Below are 21,683 nucleotides of genomic sequence, written 5' to 3'. Positions count from 1 at the left end.
TCCTAGTTCTAGACTTTTGGAGATACTTTCAGTTTCTGAGGCTCCTGGTTTTCAGGAGCTGGTTATGTGTTAACTAAATCTATGCTCTGGTGCCCTTCCTAAGAATCTTACGATTATTTAAATATACCGTATAGATTTTAAAACTCATTCCAGTACTCAGGACACCTAGTATCATATACAAGATTTTCTGGTGCCAGTTGTCAAATTTTACATTGGGAAGGAACTAAAAATTCAATTTAAGCTTATTGCAGCACTTTCTACCTTCCTCCCTTCTTGACCTTCTCCAGTTCACAAGAAGAAACAGCACTGCACCAACTTGAGTTTCTGGCTACTGAATGTGGGTCAACAATAACTCCAGGGGCCATTAAGCGGGTCATTCTGATTTCAAGTGCTATGTCTACATGGAGTTGAAAGCTTTGCCCCTCGGGGAAGAGGGTAAATGGAGGGGGAAGGTAGGGGCTGAGACTTGCTTCAGTTGACATTAAACATTGGTAGGGAGATATCTGTTTTTCCTCACTCCCAGGTCTTGCTGGACCTGGAAAACCCTGTGGCTCTTGAACTCTGTGTCCAGGGGAAAGAGAATGACTGACATGATGGCTATTCTATGTAAGATTATCCTTTATTAGAATATCTGGCACAAAATGACTAAAAAGAACAACAAAAAGTAAAGTGTCTATTGAAGACGCATATCACTGCAAAACACATGATGAATTTGTCTGTGAAAGCAAAGCACTCAGGCCCTCCTATCACTGGTTGGATTTTGTGAAACAGATGTACCAATATCACCTGTTTTGCTTCCTGAATTAAAGTAAATGAAAAGAAGTTTGGTTGAAGAATTTTTCTAGAATCCACTGAAATAACTGGAGAAATCCTGAGGTGTCCCCAAATGAGAACTAGGCATCATTGTCCTAGCAGGCTGTCATATGGCACTCATTTATCATACATCTCAGCAAGTCTATTCTTAAAGGAAGGATAAATACTTAGCTGGGGTGATGACTGAGCTCTAGCCATGATGGAACAGGCTTAAATAATTAATTTCATTCAGACACTGCTTTCCAACTTTATCTTCCTCTTCAGAGGGGAGACGCTGATTGTTTATCAGGCACGTGCTAAGATAGTCTAAGTGTTTTCATAGCCGTAACACAAAACTCTATTTGTAGGTTCTCCTTCATTAGAGAATTTGCATTAAACAGAGAGTTTATTTATAGATTTATTTTTCCAGAGAGAGATTGTCGAATTTTAGATAATTACATTTCGCATCTTGAGGAATGGAACAGAGTGGATGGACTTGAGGCAGTGGTGTCTAGTGGAGAGGGTGTTGGGTTGGAGTCAGGAAGAACTAGGTTCAGGTTCTACTGAGATGCTTACTAACTATGTGACTCTAGGCAAGTCATTTAATCTCTCTGGGCCTCTTTTTCCTCAGCTGAAAAAATGAAGGGGTTGAACTTGATGACCTCTTAAGGTTCCTTCCACCTCTACATCTATGAAACAAAGAATGCTTTGGGTATGGATCTATGTTTTAGTAATCCAAAAGAATTTTTCCTTAACCAGACTGGGGTTAAATAAAAACTTTTGATGACAAGTGTGTGACAGTGATATTTCTCTCCCCCCAAAACAGAAATGGTTTGAATTATCGACCATTTCATTCTCGCTCATTATGCACTGGGGTCAATCAGCCATGCCAACTCATCACTCCATCTGGAGACAGTTAATGATGATGTGGTAAGCAAAGAAATTAAATTCCTTTCGGAGTTTTAATTTTTACTAAGATACTGTGTTTTGGGGCCAGAGGTTGTTTAACTTTTTGGCTTAGCATAGAGGCTGGCAAGTAGTGGCCATTTAATAGGAGGGTTCTTAATCTTGGATCTGTGAGCCTTTTTTTATGTACTTTGACAACTACATTTCAACATAATTGACTTCCTTTGTAACACTACATATTTTATTTTATGCTTTTAAAAAGATTATTCTGAGAAGGGGTCGTCCATAGGCTTCACCAGACTGCTCAAGGTGTCCATGAGACACAAAAAGGTTAAGAACTCCTACCTTAATGTTTGTTGAATTCCTCCATGAGATCCCTCTTCTAATGCTTCCTTGTGGCAGGGAGATTTCTTTTGCCAGGTCCTAAATGCTGTGCAGCAGAGATCACACTCTAGTAGGTTCAATAAAGCTGGAAAGGCACCAAGGGTGGACACTGATATAGACTCTATGTCTGTTGCCTAAGGTCTAGTTTAGCAAAATTCAGAGTCTTATCACCAGAACCCCTGTGTAATCAATTGTGAAGGTGCCAAACAACTCAAACCATCTACTGGTTTTCTCCAATAAGGGTCACATCAAGTCCAAACTTTAGTATGAGGCCTTCCTCCAAGTCGTCAGTGCCTTCCCCCACTAAGGAGGGGAAGGCTGTCTTATACCAATTTAGTACATACTCATACATTTGCATGTTTTTTTCTCTCATTAGAATATAAGCTCTTTGAGGGCAGGGATTAATTTGTCTTTGTATCCACAGGACCTGGTCCAGTGTCTAGCACACAGTAGGTGTTTAATAAATGCTTGTGATTGATTGATCTACTAAGAGTTAAAAGAGTTATTATGTGGATTGGTGGAAACATGACCCATGGTGATGAAATTATGGATTCTTGAAGTATCAATGATGTATAAATGGTAGAATTTTTATTTGCTATTTGAGTCTTCATTTTAATCCTCTTGGGTAGTTTTCTTGAGGGTGAAATCTGAAAGAGGCAAAGCTATAGAATCTAGGCCTCTTTCATCAGATAACTATTTGGAGGCATCTCAGGTTCAGCCTAACTGAAAGCCAGCACATTGTCATGTCTGCTGAATTATGAAGTTAGTTACTGTCAGGGTTCTCCTTCTTACTAGTAAGTTATCCACTGATTTCTTGTGGTCAAAACATGTCACCCTATTCAGAATTTCAGTTCAAATGATACATTTGAACACAAATGGAGGAAGAGTAAATATTAAAGAATATTTATAAGTGATTGACTTCAGTGCTGTTCACATAGTCAGAAAAAGGATGCAATGAAACGGTAGGTAGAGGGTTGGCCTTGAAGTCAGAAATACCCTTGGTTTTCAAGTCCTATCTCTGACACTTGTTCGCTGTGTGACCCTGAGCAAGTCTGTGTGGCACCTTTCTGTGCCCCAGGTGAGGTTCCAAGACTACAAACTACAATCTGCATAGGTGGAGGGAGTTAACATACTCCTTTCACATCTCTCCCATCCCCTTCTCTCCTCTTACCTCATCCCTATCTACCTGGATTATTACAATAGTCATCTGGTTGGTCTCCCTGCCTCAAGTCTCTACCTACTCCAAAACCATTCTCCACTCAGCTGTCAAAATAATCTTCCTAAAGAACAGGTCTGATAGAGTCATCCCAACCCCGCCCCATTAAATAAACCCCAAAGGCTCCCTGTCAACTCCACTTGAGAATATAGTTCCCTATACCAAAGAAATTTAAGTATAGAAAAAAACCAAAACAAAACAAACAGAAAAAACTGGTAATTCTTGTCAATGTTTAACCAAACTGACCTTTTTTTTTTAAAAAAGCTTCCTAGTTTGTTTATGATTTTTTTCCCCTAATCCCTACATTAAAATTCTATTTCAATGCTTCATTATGGCATCCTTCAGAGGTAGGTGATGCTAGATTCTGCAAGGCTACTTCAATAAAGAACAAACTCTGACAGGTCTTGTCAAGGAACAAGTTGGTATTTTTTAATTGCTTGCTATGTGGCAGGCACTGGATAAGTTCTGAGATAGAAAGAAAGGCACGGATTCCTTATTCTCAAGGAGTTCACTTTCTAGTGAGGAAGATAACACATCCACAACTATGTATGTGAGAATAGAGAGACAGAGACAGTGACAGAGAGAGACAGACAGACAGACAGAGGGAGCCAGAGGGACAGAGACAGACAGAGAAGAGACAGAGTCAGAGAGGGAGGTAGAGACAAAGACAAAAAATGCTCGTTAATTGATTTCACTGACTAAAAGTAAGCTTCCCCCCTTTTGTTGGCAGGGCAATTGGGGTTAAGTGATTTGCTCAAGGTCACACAGCTAGTACATGTGTCAAGGGTCTGAGGCCGGATTTGAACTCAGGTCCTCCTGACTCTAGGGCCGGTGTACTACTCACTGTGTCACCTAGCTGCCCTGGCTTCCCTTTTAATGACGATGATGATGATGAAGAAGATAGCATCTATATAGTAATTATTATTGTTATATCATTTTATCTTCGCAGCAACCCTAGGAGGTACAATTATTATCCTCATGTCACACATGAGGAAACTGAGGCAGACAGCCATTAAGTGACTTGCCGTGGGTCACATGGCTAGTAGGAATCTGAGGCCATATTTGAACTTATCACTTCCTGACTGCTATGACTTCCAGCCACTGGGGCTGGGTAAGCTCTAGGAAGAAGCCTAACCCTTATCTTAAGGGTGCCTTACTTAGGGAAAGCAGCACTAACTTTTGAGGTCATCCTACTGGGGTAATGGCTAGAGCGCTGGACTTAGACTCAGGAAGACCCCAGTACCAATCCTACCCCAGACGCTTGCTAGTTGTGTGGCCAAATCACACAAATCTCTCTGGACCTCAGCTTGCTCATCCATAAAATAAGCCTGATAAGGTCACTCCCAGCTCTAAATCTATAATTTCAAATTTATTCATTAATTTTCTACATGTTACATACATATGTGGATAAATCTTTTCCCTGAGGCCCTTGTTTCCTAGGTGGAAACTGGACCAGGAATGAGGAAGACCTAAGTTCAAATCTAGCCTCAGATACTTATTAGCTATGTGACCCTTCACAAGTCACTTAGCCCCTGTTTGCCTGAGGTTTCTCATCTGTAAAACGACGTATAATAACAGCATTTAACTATAAGATCAAATGAGATCATATTTGCAAAAAGCACTTAGCACAGTGCCTGGCACATAGTAGGCACTTATAAAAATGCTTGTTCCCTTCCCTTCCCTGGGAGAGCCACTTTATTTGTATTCTCAATACTTTAGATAGTGCCTAGCACATTAGTAAGCACTAATAAGTTATCTATCTGTCTGTCTGTCTGTCTATCATCTCTTTCATCTATCCTATCTATCTATCTAACCCTGCCTCCCTTGGCAGCCCTTTGAGTAGTTCAAATAGTCTAGCACATTTGGGAGTTGGGATGTCTTCATGCTAATCATAGCAATCCCATTAAATGGTGGCAACTGATTTTATTTCACTGCAAATAAATTACAACAATCCAAATCGCCCGTGGATAATTGTGGCTAAACACAAAAAGTGAACTCCAAAAGAGTAACAAAAATAAGGTAAAATAGCTTCTTTAACCAAAATCTTACCTGGCTCCCACAACACAAAAAGAAGACCCTCTGAGATAAATAATTAAACACTCTGATTGGAAGATCAACATTCAGAGTAAAAGGGAAGGATGATAAACGAGAGCAAAGCTAATCAGCCAAATGCTTCTCTCTTCTGTCACTATGATAGGTCCAAAAAGGGCTCTTCTGCTGTCACTGAAGTCCGAAATACTTCTCTGATTCCTAGAAGACCTTTATTGTTAGTATTCAGGGGTCACCCGGACTAAATTAAATTATGATGGCAATTTGTCATGGGATGTGAATGCCTGTTGTTGTCAATCTTGTGGAAAAAAAAAACCTACGTATTTCATGGTAATGGCCAGGGAAAACATTCTTAAGTTATCTTCTACATGAGCAGTAAATCTTTCTGGTAATCCAATTCAGTCTAAAGCCTTTCAAGTCACCCCAATGTTTCTCTTAAGTCTGGAGCTCAAAAAACAGGTCACTGCCCCATTATGGCTACTTAAAATTGAAATACACACACACACACACACACACACACACGCATGCGCATGCACACGCACACACACACACACACACACACACACACCCCTCTTTCTAATTTGTCAGTCATAGAAAACAATTGCTGTCAGATTCGCTACCAGGTAGTTTATATTTAAACAAAAAAATTTCATTCACTTCAGATCAGTCATGTGCTGTGTGCCATATTTGAAACACAGTTTTCAGCAAAAGCCCAACTCTGGTCTGATAGCCCTCCTGCTAGCCACAATCAGTTGCTGACTTGTTTTAAAATATTTCCACAATGTATTAATTGTTCTCCTTCCGCTATATAATTGTGTGGGCCATTGGCAAGTGATGGCTCCTCAATGAATAAAAGTTTGTTTACCAAGGAATAATTGGAGTTGCTTGGCACTGGGAACAGATTCAGATTAGCACCAGCTGATGCATCTTGCAAATAGCACTGCCCTCAGTCTTCTACAACCAACCAATCAACCAATGAGCAAGCCTTTTTGTATTTGCTGCACGAAGAAGTTCTCATTAATTTTTAATACTCAGGCCTCACCTTCAGCAACGTGGCCTACACTCATCTTCCTCATGCTATGAGATGTGGTTTGAAAGGAGGAAGGGAACCATCTTTTAATAAGTGCCTACTATATGCCAGGTGCTGTGCTAACTGCCTTACAATTATTTCATTTGATTTTGTTTCATATTCTTTGTTGGTTTCTGACTCACCTGGAAGACAAAACTCAAGAATGTGAGTAGAAAGACATTAATTTTAACTAAATTCATAGCATTTAGATGTAAAAGTGAAGGGCTTTTAGATGTATCATGACATAGAGTAATTAATAGAAATATTTTCTTGCTGCACACACATCATGATGTTTGAGATTTTTAAATGAAAGTATATAAATAATGTATTGCACACAAATAATGTATTACATAGATGGAGAAATGTTTGGTCCTCTTTGGGGGAATTATCCCAGCTTGATTCAATTGACATTCATAGAGCACTTACTATATGTCTAAACTGTGCCAAGTGGTATGGGAAATACAAAAATGTAAAAGGCAGCATTGGTTGGATTTGGATTCAGGGCCTGGGTTCAAATCTAGTTCTGCTTATGGCTACTACTAGTTGACAGTTACATAGTGCTTTTACACATATAAATCACTTTGCATACATTATTACTTTTGACTTTTCCAACAATCCTTTGTGGTAATTATAGGTAGCATCATCCCTATTTTAACAAATGAAGAAACTGAGGCTCTGAGAATCTATACGACTATAGTATGGTTATTCAGCTAAAAAATGCTAGAAGGAGAATTTTTGTTGGTTTTTTTTAGGGGGGAAGGCAGGGCAATTGGGGCTAAGTGACTTGCCCAAGGTCACACAGCTAGTGTGTCAAGTATCTGAGGCCACATTTGAACTCAGGTCCTCCTGACTCCAGGGCTGGCACTCTACTCACTCCGCCACCTAGCTGCCCCTAGAAGGGGAATTCTAACACAGGATTCTTCTGATTCCAAGGCTAGTACTTCTTCCCCTACTTGAGCAAGAGGGGGTTGAACTAGTTCCCCTCCAGCTCTAAATCCTATGAGCTTAAGGAGGGGAATATGAGACAGTTTAAGCCCTTGAGGAGTTTACAATCTAGTGCATTTATGTAAGTATGCATATTGATGGAGAAATGTGCAAGGTAGGGAAAAATTACACACAAAGCTAGAATACAAGGCACAAAATATAACTACCATCAGAGAGCTCTCAAATTTAACGGGAATTCAGGAAGAGAGAAAGGCCATTTTTTAGAAGGAAGCTTAAGGACATGGGGCAGAAAAGAATATTTCTCTTACACTTTTTCTCAAATCAAGGTCTATGTCCCATTGGTGATCCGCAGGTTTATCTCTTATAGCATTAGCTAATGGTTACTATGAAAAATACCTCTACCGATATGAATTAGTGATCTATTTATATTCAATAAAAACAGGTACCTCCTTACTAGTTTTTAGATGGCAAAATCAAGGTTCAAAAATATATTGATGTGAATCTGGAATAGGATAAGAGAAAATAGAGTGGTGGATCAGTAGAATCAATTAGGTACAAAATACACAATAGTAAATTAGCATTGTAATCTAGTGTTTGATAAAGCCAAAGACCCCAGCTTTTGGGACAAAAACTCACTATTTGACAAAAATCTACTGGGAATATTGGAAAGCAATTTGGCAGAAATTAGACATAGACTAACATCTCACACCATATACCAACATAAGATCAAAATGGGTACATGATTTAGATATAAAGTGTGATATCATAAACAAATTAGGGCAGCATGGAATAGTTTATCTGTCAGATCTATGGATAGAGGAAGACTTTGTGACCAAACAAGAGATAGAGAGCATTATGAGACATAAAATAGATAATTTTGATTATATTACATTTTTTAAAAATTCAAAACCAATGCAGCCAAGATAGATGGAAAGCAGAAAGCTGAGGAAATTTTTTTGTAGCAAAAAAGGTCTCATTTTTCAAATATATAGAGAACTGAGTCAAATTTATAAGAATACAAGTCATTCCCCAATTGATAAATGGTCAGAGGATATGAACAGGCAGTTTTCAAATGAAGAAACGAGAGCTATCTACAGTCATATGAGAAAAGTGCTCTAAATCACTATTGATTAGAGAAATGCAGATTAAAACAACTGAGATACCACCTCACACCTATCAGATTGGCTAATATGGCAGAAAAGGAAAATGATAAATGTTGGAGGGGATGTGGGAAAATTGGAACATTAATGCACTGTTGCTGGAGTTGTGAACTGATCCAACCATTCTAGAGAACAATTTGGAACTATGCCTAAGGGGCTACAAATCTGTGCGGTCCTTTTGACCCAGCAATACCACTACTAGGTCTATATCATAAAGAGATTTTTTTTTAAAAGGAAACTATTTGCACAAAAATACTTACAGCAGCTTTTTTGTGGTGGCAAAGAATTTGAAACTGAGGGGATGCCCATCAATTGGGGGAATGGCTGAACAAGTAGTAGTATGTGATTGTGATAGAATAGTATTGTGCTGTAAGAAATGATGAGCAGGATGCTTTCAGAAAAACCTGGAAGGACTTACATAAACTGATGCAGAGTGAAGTGAGCAGAACCAGGAGAACATTGCACACAGTACAGTGTACAACATAGTTATACAATAAACAACTGTGGATGACTTAGCTATTTTCAGCAATATAATGATCCAAGATAATTCCAAAGGATGCATCATGAAAAATGCTATCCCCCTCCAGAGAAAGAACTGATGGAGTCTGAATGTAGATTGAGGCATATCATTTTTCACTTTATTTTTTCATGGTTTGTTTTGTCTGTGTTTTTTTTTTTCCACAACATGACTAATATGGAAATGTTTTACATGATTGCACATGTATAACCTATATCAAATTACTTGCTGTCTCAAGGAAAGAAAAAGGAGTCAGGGAGAGAGAAAATTAGGAACTCAAAATTGTGAAAAACAAATATTAAAATTTGTTTTTACATATAATTAGAAAAATAAAGTATTATTTAAAATGAAAAGAAAATATTGATGTGGGGATATCTACTTCCTGATGGAGAGGTGATGGGCTTGGGTTACAGATTAATTTTTTGGACATGGCCAATGTGGTAATTTTTTTTTTTGCTTAATTATGAATATTGTTACAAGGGTTTTATTTTTCTCTCTTTTGTAATGCAGTGTAGTGAAAATAAGTTTTTGTTAATTTGTTAAACGAAATAAATTTAAAAACAAAAACAAAGAAAAAAAATTGTACACACAGGTACAAAGAAATATGTATCTATGCATATGTACACATACGCTCAGGGTGTCTCAAAAGTCAGTGCAATTTTATGCTTTAATAGTTTATATACACTTTTTTTTAAACTAGGAAGATGATCCCAAACCATCAGATGTAAGTTAATAGGTATAAACCTACAGACAGAACTATAGGTTTTGGTTTGTTTTTTTTTTAATCAGCTATATAAGTACAGGACCTGAGAACTGACTGAAAGCTCCATGTGTCAACAGTGTAATGAGGATGCCAAAAAAAAAAAAAAGCCATTGTAATCTTAGACTGCATTAAGAGTCACAGTGAATTCTGTATAAGTTCCAGGTGTGCATTAAGTTCTCCACCCCGATTATTGTTAGACTGTAACTGAAGAACTATTTTCAATGCTGACATCCTCTATTAAGAGAAGTAGTGATAAAGCAGAATCACAGAGTTGAGAGAGACCAAAAAGGGCATCAGATCCAACCTTCCTAGTAATTTTCTCTACATTCCCAACAAGCACTCATGCAGCCCTCAGGTAATGACCTTTGATGACGGAGCAATAAACTCACTACATGTCTGGATAGCCCTTCCCACTTTGGGAAATGCATCTCCTTACACTGAACCAAAATCTTCATCTCTTGAAATTTGTACCCATTGTTCCTAGTTCTGCACTCTGTAGGACAAGGAAAATGAGTCTAATCCATCTTCCTCAGGAAAGTCCTTCAAATATTTGACAACAGTGGTCGAGCTCCCCATCCCTATTGCAAATCTAGGCTAAACAACCCCAGGTCCTTTGATTAATCCCAGTATGATACAGTTTCCAATCCTCTCACTCCCCACCTCCTGACCTCATTCCCTTTGGATGCTCCCCAGCTTATCAAAATCCTTTCTAAAACAAGGCGCCCATAACTGAACAGAGTACTCTGGAGGTGGTCTGACAACCCAGACCATAGCAGAGCTATGACCTCCCTAGTCCTGGACAATATGCCTCTTAAAGCATCCACAAGAAGAAGAGAATGGTGAAGAGTGTCAGAAAACATTGCATGAGAGTGGTTAAAAGAAGCGAAGTTCATGGTTAGCCTGGAAGAAAATACTTTAGGATTTGAGAAAGGAAAAGGAGGAGGAAGATGATAAGAATTTATATAGCACCTATCATGCATATGATACTGTGCTAAGCACTTTTTACAAATATTGTCTCATTTGAATGGATGGTACACATCTTCAAATAGCTGAAGGGCTGTCACATGGAAGAGAGATTAGACGTACTAGGTAGAAGAACTAACGGAAGTCAATTTAAGGAAGAACTTTCTAGGAAACAGAATTATTTGAAAATGGAACTGGCAGCCACGTTAAGTGGTGAGCTTCCTGTCACTGACAGTGTTCACGCAGGCCACAGAAATCCACTGTAAGGAATGTCAGAAGTGGAAAATTGGACTAGGTGGCTCCTAGGCTCCCTGCCAGTCCTCATTATGATTCTTGGGTGTCTCATAAAAAATAAGACCAGGCAAGTTGTTGACTTGTTTTGTGATGGCAAGCAAGAGTGGGCAGAGGTGGTCTGCAAAGGCATTAAGCTTCAGAGCTATGGCTATTGGCAACTGTGTAAATAGTAAGTTTGGAAAAAGACACATACCAAGGAGAGGTAAAGCAGTACATCTATTTGCAGAGACATCATTTCAAATAGTTCAACATCGGAAACTGCTATGATTTTATCAGTGGAAATGAAATTAGAGAAGAGGCATTAACCCTAAGTACCTTCCATCTGACTTGAAGCAGAAACACCCCATGTGTCATTTTTCCCTTTAGAACATGGGCTCCTTGAGAGCACGGACTGTATTTTCTATTTGTATTCCTTGTGTTTGGGCAGCTAGGTGGCACAGTGGGTAAAACACCAGGGCTGGAGTCAGGAAGACTCATTTTCCTGAGTTCAAATCCAACCTCAGACATTTACTAGAGGTATGACCCTGGGCAAGTCACTTAACCCTGATTCCTCATTTAGAAAATGAGCTGAAGAAAGTAATGGCAAACCACTTCAGTATCTCTTCCAAGAAAATGCCAAATGCAGTCATAAAGAATCAGACACAACTGGACAACGACAAATCCCCAGTCTTTATTTAGCACAGTGCTTTGCACATAGCAGGCACTCACTAATTGATTCATTCAAAAAATTTTCATTCAACGGGACTGTATAAGCTGTCCTTTCTTTATGCAGGGAAACTCTTTTCAACTAGGTGATTTAAACCAATTAGTCTATTATAACTTGGGAAGGACTGTCAGGGAAGTCTGGGATCTAAAGGAGTCCTTTCTTTGTATATACCTTGATTGTGCTGTTAGCTACAGAGAATCTTGCCTGATGGAGGCTGTCTATCCAGGTATTAGATGTTAGAGGAAAGTAAAGGATTAAAACCACTTAACAGCCCTCAGCTTGAGAGGAGCCTTTTCAAGGAGCCTTACACTCCTTCCAGTGAGAAGCTCTGGGTTATTTCCAGTACGACCGAGTCTGTTGACTTCGGTTTCCTCATCTGTAAAACGACAAGGCTGGAGCAGATGATTTATGAAGTTCCTCCCAGTTCTAATAATCTGTGATTTGTGGTTTTTGTCAGGCAGGCATGGAGGCAAACTTGTTTGGGAAAAATTGCTCAAAGACTTGTTGCCAACTAATTAACTAAGGCTACCAGGTGTTCCATTGGACAGTGTTGACCTGGGTGGGAGCTGGAAAGACCATTTCAAATCCTGTCTAGGAATTGACTAGCTGTGTGACTCTGAACACTAGACTCTTCACCTCTCACGGCCTCAGTTTTCACGTCTGCAAAATGGGGATAGTAATAGCACCTATCTCGGGGGTTTGTCGTGAAGACCAAATGCGATAGCATATGTAAAGCACTTTGCAAACCATAAGGTGCTACATAAATGCTAGCTGTCATTGCTACTATGACCGAAGGGAACTGTGTTGGATGGAGCGTTGGTGCCTCCAGGAAAATGGTGTTGATTATTAAAAAGGGGCAGGTGGTAGAGATCCCAGGGCTGGTGAGCTGTGGAATGTAACAGGCAGGCAGCAGCAGATGGCAAGGAAATAGGAACATGGAGTGTAGAAAGCAAAGCCTGAAGATGCTATCGTCAGAGGAGATGTGTTAGGGGCCCCTGTGGCAGAGGAAGAGGAGAGTCTGGCAGACCTGGATCTGTCTCCTGTGCTATCTATAGACAAACCATTCATTTGCTTTCTCCATCTGTTGGGTCTATGTTTCATACTGGTCTGTGGGGTGTTTATAGGGAAGAGAGGTTGTTCTACATGGTTACAAACATAACTCCATTATTTAGGATAGGGATAGGGACTAGATCTGTCCTTTCATTGGCACAGCAAACTCCCAGGTCAGAAACTTCCCCCACTGATGCAAAGTAGCCGATAAACGTTATTAAGCACTTACTATATGCCAGGCAACATGCGTCAATACATTCTCTACCATATCTAGTAGCGCTGCCTAGAGCAATAAGTGATTAAATAACTCTGTGTCCCAGGGTCACACAGCCGCTATGCGTCAAAGGTAGGACTTGAACCCAGATCTTCCTGGTTTTGGGATCTCTATTCACAATTCCTCATTGTCACTGGATTATTTAGACTTACTATGGACTTTAAAAGACCATTCTAAATCTGTCTGGAAATGAATGTGATTCCTATCCTGCGGGGTTGCCACATCAGACATTTGGTGGCTACGTGACTTCCCTGGTCATAAAAGCACACTATCAGTCAAAAAGGAAGCTGGAAAACAGGTGTCCTCCTACCAGCATTAACTTGGAGTACATCACTTAGCCCGTCGCAGCCTTAAATTCCACATCTATAAAATGGGATAATATCTCTTGCCGATCTCAGAGAGAAGTATTTGGAGAATTAACTAGGGCCTAAAACACTTCAAGATTGTTGGATGAAAGACAATATGGTGCTATAAAATATTTTTATTTGAGGCAGATAGACCTGCTCATAAAATACTTGAGTCTACATGAATACATTATGATCGTTCCCATTTATAGGTTAGCATCGCTCACCACTCCACAAAATTCTATTCCGGTGCCGCCTCCTGGCGTAGAGGTGATGCTGGGTTCCATCCGTCTCCCATCTCGGTGCCTCTGAAATGGCTAGTGCCCATGCCTCTGATACTCATTACCTAGGTCACCTCGGGCAAGTCACTTAACCTCGAAAAATGAGGATAGTGAGAGCGCCTCCCTCCCGGGGGTGTTGTAGGGACAAAATGAGAATATTCGCAAAGCATTTTGCGTAGGTTAAAGTGCTATATAAATGCTGGTGATGATGGAGAATAATTTAATCGGAAAAGGAGCTGGAAGCCATGGAACACGGTGAGCACGGAATAACATCGCACAAAAAAAATGAAACTGACTATGGTAAGAAACAGAAAATGACGGGTGGCTGAAGTGGGAAGTCACTGAGGTCTGCTGTCTGTATGAAATCAAGCCTTTGACTAGTTAAAGCAAAGTTCTAAATCAGCAGCAAATTAAAAGAGGGGATGAAGATGAGAGTAAGATTATGAGGTACAATTAAAATAGCTCCAATCTGAACTACTTTAAACGTACATCATCGGTAGGAGCACGTCATTGCCACAGTACTAGAAGTATCATATTTATATTATATTTATATATATATATTTATGTATATATTTAAATATATTTATATTATGGATAAGCAAATTATTATAAATTATAAAATATTGTTAAATTATTATATTAAATCATATTTACATGAATTATAAAATATTATACTCAGTATTAGAAACATTGAACTATACTCAAGAAATGGCATAAGAGCAGTATTGCTGAGGAAATGTACAATCCAAAAAGAAGCAAGCGCATGGGGTAAGAGAGGGACAGCTTGAGGGTTCCATTTTTTACCCCGGAAACGTTAACTGACTTAGAGAAGTTCCTCAAGCACACTAGATGGATCTTCTGTGGAGGATCTTTGAGCGAACACAGATAAGAATCCTAGAGGATGTGAAAGCATGGGTGAGTTCCAATCTGTACCTGTGGAGGGTGTGGTCACATCAATGAGATAACAGAATCACCGAAGTCAGGAAGTTCTGACTTGGATGGAAAAAAAAAGATACCAACAAAGACTACCATCATTTCCTATGGAAGTTTAACTGAAATATAAAGGAATGTCTAAAAAGAGGTATAGAAGAGAACCTCAAAGCTATCTTAACTGGAGAATATTGGATCTCCTTGCTAACCAGAGACATAACAGGTAAAAGAAACACCAGAAACTCATTTTCAAAACCTTCTGGGAACGCTACAGGACATAAAATGTCAGGGGAAAGACTTCCTATTCATTAAGAATTGCTAGGAAAATTGGAAAGCAGTTTGAGAGAAATTAGATGTAGACAAGCTTCTTATACCATATATGGTATGTATACCATATATCATATATAAGCTGAAAATGGATATGCTAAATAAATATAAAAGATCACATTAAAAAAAGTTAGAAGGACAGAAGGCAGTACTTTTCACAACAATATTTAGAGGATAATTTGTAACTAAAACTAGGATAGAGGAGATTATAAAAGACAAATAGGTTATTTCAATTATACAAAATTTATTAGCTTTTACATAAAGAAAAAAAGAATAACAATAGTTTTCAAGTAGGGGGAAAAATCTTTGCATCAAATATCTTTAACAAAAGTCTGATCACTAATACAAATACACAAGAATAGGAGCCATTCTCCAGTAGATATCAAAGGATGTGAACAGTTTTCCAAAGAAGAAATATAAACTATCAACAACTCTGTGAAAAAAAAAAAACATTTCCAAGTCATTAGTAATAAGATAAATGCAAATTAAAACAACATTGGGGTTTTACCTCACAGCAAACACTTTGGCAAAGATGATAAAAGATGGGCATAGTCAATGTTGAAAGGATTTATGGGAGATAGGTACAGTATACTGTTGGTGAAACTATGAACTGGTCCAGCCAGTCAGGGGTAAAAATTGAAATTATATGAAAAAGATACTAAACCTAGTAATCCTACTAATAAGCATGTCTATACCCCAAGAAGGTAAATTATAGAAAGTCCCCAATATTCATGGCAGCACATTTTTATAGAAGAAAGAACTAGAGGGAAAAAAAAACACTTGGTTAATATTGATTGGGGGAGTGCTTCAACAAATTATGGTATATGAATATAATGGAATACTTGCATGAACTTACCTAGTTAAAACTATCAGAGCCAGGAGAATTATACACGATGAGAGCACTGAATAGGGCACTGGCCTTGAAGTCTGGAAGATGTGGATTCATAGACTGTCTCAGACACTTACTAGCTCTATGACACCAAGCTGGATAAGTCACCTAATTTCCATATGCCTCAATTTCCTCATCTGTAAATGAGGTGGTTGAACTTGATCTATGATCTTAGAATTCTACACAATAATATAAATGAAAACAAACCTAAAAGATATACTAAACTAATTAACTTTTCCCCTAAATCCTTATAAAATCTTTTGTTTGGCAACTAGAATCTTTCATAACACCTCTGCCCTCCGTGGGCCATACCCCCTTGATGAGGGCACAGTCTCTGGGAGCCCCCTTGAACTGTCCTTGAATCTTCCAACTAGATCTGGCCTTTCCCTAAGGCCACAAGCCTCACATTATCATTAGGCCCAAATCTCTACCTAAACCTTGCCTTCTATTTTTACTATAGATATGCATGCCTTCAGTTACTTCCAAACCTTGATACTATAGATATTCCTTCAGGAACTTCCTGCCCTTAATCCCATTCTCTTGGTTCCTGGACTCAGACCTCACCTTATCCTCCTTAGACTTCCCCTCAAGACCCTCCCTAAACCCCTCCTCTAGTCACCCCAGACCACCCCTCAATCCCTCCTACAATCTTCGTGTATATAATCTCCATCTTGCCTCCATGAAGGGGCTCAGTTTCAATCTAGCTCAGTAGGTTGAATCTGGCCCGCTTGTGGAAGCAGGCGTCACAAAGGGGGGGATTTCTTAAGACAGCCCATTATGGTGAATCCTTAATAAACTTTCTCTTTTCCCTTGGCTGAGAAGGCTTGAGTCGAATTCTTTTGGCGGGGCCCGGCGTGTAGGTATTTTGGGGCCACGGCGGTCACCCCTAGAAACCTGTGGTTCCCCTAACAATCATCATTTAACAATAACCTCTTCACCCTCAGCCACCTATCACCTTTCTACTCTTTGGACACTTTACACACCCTCCTCTTTGATCCAGTGACACTGGTCACCTTGTTGTTTGCCTTCTCTGGCTTCCTTCAAGTCCCAACTGAAATCCTACCTTCTCCAGGAAGACTTTCCCAATCCCCCTTAACTCTAGCAACTCCCCTTATTTGTTATTTATTCTGAATATAGTCTGTCTGTACATATTTCTTTAATTGTTGTTTCTCCAATAGATTGCCAGCTCCTTGAAAGCAGGCTTGTCTTTTGCTTTTCTTTGTGTTCTCAGTGCTTAGCACAGCGCCTGGCACATAGTAGGTACTTAATAAATGCTTATTGACTGACTGAATATCAGATTATGGCTGTTGATGAACCTTTGTTCCTTTCTCTTGTTAGAGAGGCTGTGGACTGTGGATAAAAAATATTGCATATGCTTTCCACACACGGTCATTATGACACCTCATTTTTCTGAACGCTTTTTCCTTGTTTTAATAGAGAGAGAGAGACGATACGGGGGAGGAGTATTAGGAACTGACTATGGTATAAAAGCAAAAATCTTTGGTAAATTTAAAAAAATATAGGTGGGGATGATGGAATATTCTGAGCTGCATCAGAAGATAAAATAGGGAGAAGCAGTACAGAGGAAAGCAAATTTTCAGAAATCTTGGCAAGAGACATAATTAAGTCGGATGCTATCAAGAGCATTTAAAGATTAAATTGGAAGGAAGACAACAAACGGATGAAAAATTGAAAAAAGTCTTTCAACAAATCTACAACAAATCATTTTCTTCATCAATTGTAGTAGAGCTTCCAAATTCGGAATCTAACATCACAGTCCTCGACGTACTGCATAAAGAAATAAATAGAAATGGAGGGAAAGAAAATAAGATAAGAGCAGCCAGATTAGACTAAGCATGCATGGAAGATGTTCACACCAAAAGTAACACAAATTTGAGAGTACTGAGGGACTGATTATCAAGATTTCTGAAAAGCACCAAAAGCCTGGGGAAAATCGTCGGTGGTATTTCTGACCCTCCTCCCCAAAGTTCGAATGAATGTCAAGAAAAGCTGACCCATAGGCCTACTTCTTCCCCTCAGCAAAAGATTTATAAAAACCATCTCTGCATCTATCAGTCAATGGCATACTTTGGTCTAACTGATGCAGGTACTCCCTCCAAAGAGCATTTTACCAACCAGTCATGCCTTCTCTTGTCCTTAGTCTCCTTCCTCTAGGGCTCTTGACACTGTATGGACAACAACGAAACATATTGGGTCAACATTGGTTTTACCCTTGCTTTAACTAGGTGATTCCTTTTCTGGTTAAATATCTCTCTGATGATACCCTTTGCAAGACTTTCCCTATAGAAAGAATTCTTTATTACTAATCCTCTGTGGCATATTCATGCCCAGTGTGCATTGCTATTACCCTTTGGGTCATTCAAAACTTTACTCCCATAGACATGATGGCATTTCGTAACTCAGAGAAATAAAGCATCACTGGTAGAATACTGATGAAGCAACGAAATGTCCAAAAATCAATTCAGCCCTTACTCCTCCTTCTGCTCAACGTTTGAGTTCAGCTCATTGTCTATCCGCTGCATCTTTCCAAGGCATAGAAACATACATACATATATGTATACACACGCATGTAAGCATGCTTAGATAGATATAAGTAAAGCTATAGAGACCTCCCTTAGGCCTCAGTTTCCTCATAGGTAAAATAAAGGAGTTGGTGCATGGGCCTGAAGTCAGGAAGATCTGAGTTCAAATCTGGCCTCAGATGCTTACTAGCTGTGTGACCCTGGGCAAGTTACTTAGCCCTGTTTGCCTCAGTGTCTTCCCCTGTAAAATGAGCTAGAGAAGGAAACAGCAAACCACTGCAGTATCTTTGCCAAGAAAACCCCAAATGGGGTCACAGAGTCAGACAGGACTGAAATGACTGAGCAACAACAAAATACAAATGAAAACACCAAAAGGCACCAACATTCAGATGAACCATAATGACCTTTAGATCCAGGTGACTGTTGATAAAACATACTTACTCTTCTTCTGGTTAGAGAAGTTATAGACTATGTATGTATACATGCATGTGTGTATGTATGTACATATACACATATGCCATGTATGTATGCACATATAGGCATGTATGCACTTACGTGTATTTATCTATATGTATATGTGGCTACAATACACACATATGCACTTACATACATATAGACACATTCATACACATACACAGAGGGTGGCCCAAAAGTCTTAGTCCAGTAGGTTTTTAGGACACCACTATGTGTATACATATGTATGTGTGCAATATGTATATATGTATATATACACGTATACATTAATGGACCAGCTCTAAAGGTTGTCTTTCTAACTATATATCCCAATCTGAACGATAAAGATTCTTTATTCATTTGGTTTTTCCTGGTTTCCACATGATGTTAACTAGCTTAGAGAAAAGATCCCAGCACATTAGGAGGAAGTACTCAGGATGATAAGCTCAGAGATCCATTGACATACAGAATTACTGCTTCACCACAATTTTTTTTCCTATTTCCTCAGAACCACGTGAATAATTTAAATCTGCAGTAATACACCTACGTGGCATGTCATATTAGCATGTTCTACAGTTATTTCAAACCATCATCTCAATGCTCTAGGTTGTTTCCAAGCCACAAAGTTGGCTCTGTACTTTTCAAATTTGAACAGTTTGCATTTTCCGCAACTTGTAGGTTGGCAATCATCAGAACACTTCTAATTTTCTGCTGGCCTAAGTTCAAAATGCCTGTTACCAAACGCCCAATGAACTACATATTTTCTCATTCAAGTGCCTTTTGCAAAGGCCTAGTATAGCAACAACATATGGCAGATATTTGACGCACTATAGGAAAAAAACAACAAATAAGAAAAAGGGTCTATGAAACAACAGCCAGGGAAATGACCCTGGTTCATAAAATGCCCACTGTCAGGAGCAGTCTTATTGCATTAACCTCATTTAGGAACCAGGCCTTGTCTTGACAGAAAGCCTAGACACAATCTAGGTCAAATCTTCTTAAAAATGAACACCAGAGTTTGCTCAAATTATGTGTTAAGACTTTAATTCTACCACAGTTTGCTTGAAAGAAGGACAAGTTTAGAAATCTTTTCATTATATTGGAATTTTCCATGTGAGGAAGGTATGACCTACTGGACAGAGGATAGTACAATCTGGGTTCAAGTCCTGTCCCTGACACATACTGGCTGAGGGGACTTCCGGTAAAGTCTTTTAAAAACCTCTTAAGAAATTCTCTAAAGATACAAAGTATAGAACAGTTGCTGATCTGTATCTGTTAAAAGAGAGTTTCTTCACTAGATGTCTCTAGACCCAAGAAATCATAGGTCTGGAGAAAAAAAAATTAGCACCACCGTGCCACCCTTTTCATTAGCTAGGTAAGAATCATCATTAGTTCTTGTCTGTGAGATTTTTGAAGAGTTCAAGAAAATCCCAAACGGCTCAAAGATCTTATTCCAAGTTACCGAGACAAGGAAATGGATGTGGAGACAGATGCCAATCAGGTGAACTTTTAGAAGGGGCTCTGGCTTTGTAAACCTATTTTTTTTTTAATTTTGAGATCAAGGGGAAGGAGGGAGAGAAACAAATCAAGCGATAATCCATTGATGAGGTTTCAAGTTTACCCCAAAAATGAAACGAAGAACCAAAACATGAAGGTAGAAAGGAAAACACTTCTCAGCTGGGAACAGGAGATGAGCTTTCAGAATCTCCAGGAGAAAGGGGATGAAAAAGCTAAAATCATGAGTCAGTGCTGGTCACTTCTGACCTTCTCTTTGAATAGAACTATAAGAGGCAAGAGAGAACAAGGCATCAGAATTGGGAAAAAGATTTGTACAACCTGAATCACAGAAATTACGTATATGCAGTATTCAATTAAGAAAATATAAATGACTTACAGATAGACCTTTTAACAGAAGATGAGACCTTCAGAGGCCTGTGACTCATAAAGGAAGTCAACAACATTTATTATGAAATGGCCTCATATGATGCACTATGCTAGGTAATGGAAATATAAAGGCTATTGAATTTAATAGAAGAGATAAGGCCTAGACAGGAATAATTATAGTGCAGAGATAGGCTATGACAGACAAGGAGGAACAAACAGAATGGCACGAGATGTTCGAAGGAGGAGGTAGGGACCACTTCTGCCTGAGCAGATAGAGGACTTCCTGGAGACACCTGAGGGGGTCTTCAGACATGAAAAGGATTTCAAGTGGCAGGGATATGAGGAAGGGGTTAAGGATAAAGGGTACAGCTTATGCAAAGGCACGGGGCATAAGAGAAGACAGGGTGAGGCTGAGGAGTTGTTTGCTAGGACTTAGAATATGTAAAAGGAAATGGTGTAGAATAAGGCTGGAAAGCTTATGAAATGCCTAAAATGCTAAGCTAAGAATCTGTATTTTCAGAAAAGTCACTGAAGGATTTTAAGTAGGGATGGTGGAAGTTATGTTATTAGATCTGTGTATTAAAAGGTTGGGCTTGTCATGAAGATCAAATGGGATCATATACATGTGCCCTGTAAAAACGATAACAGATAGCATTTTTTTTTGGTGGGGCGAGGCAATTGGGGTTAAGTGACTTGCCCAGGGTCACACATCATGTCAAAGTATCTGAAGCTGGATTTGAATTCAGGTCCTCCTGACTCCAGGGCTGGTGCACTATCCATTACACCACCTAGCTGGTCCCATATAGTATTTATATAGCACTTTGAGGTTTACAAAGTGCTTTGCAACCATTATCTCATTTGACCCATTATACAGATGAGAAAATTGAAGCAAACAGAAGGTAAATTACTTGCCCAAGGAGATACAGCAAAGTAAGTGTCTGAGG

At 39.1% G+C, this 21,683-nt stretch overlaps 1 protein-coding gene across 5 annotated transcripts in view; it reads right to left on the bottom strand.

Moving 5' to 3' along the window:
- Positions 1–21,683, bottom strand: part of FYN (FYN proto-oncogene, Src family tyrosine kinase) — a 300,014-nt gene that overhangs the window by 198,062 nt on the left and 80,269 nt on the right. The window contains exon 4 of one of the 5 annotated variants that reach the window (XM_036766550.1): positions 2,044–2,167. The exons of the other annotated variants lie outside the window; for them this stretch is intronic. The gene's annotated coding sequence lies outside the window, so the exon portion shown is untranslated. The remainder of the gene's footprint in view (positions 1–2,043; positions 2,168–21,683) is intronic. 5 annotated transcript variants of the gene reach the window in all.

Source organism: Trichosurus vulpecula, chromosome 7 (genome assembly GCF_011100635.1).
Source record: "Trichosurus vulpecula isolate mTriVul1 chromosome 7, mTriVul1.pri, whole genome shotgun sequence".
NCBI classification, from domain to species: domain Eukaryota; kingdom Metazoa; phylum Chordata; class Mammalia; order Diprotodontia; family Phalangeridae; genus Trichosurus; species Trichosurus vulpecula.
The sequence above is the reverse complement of the archived record's forward strand: the minus strand, read 5'-3'. Positions and strand labels throughout refer to the sequence as shown.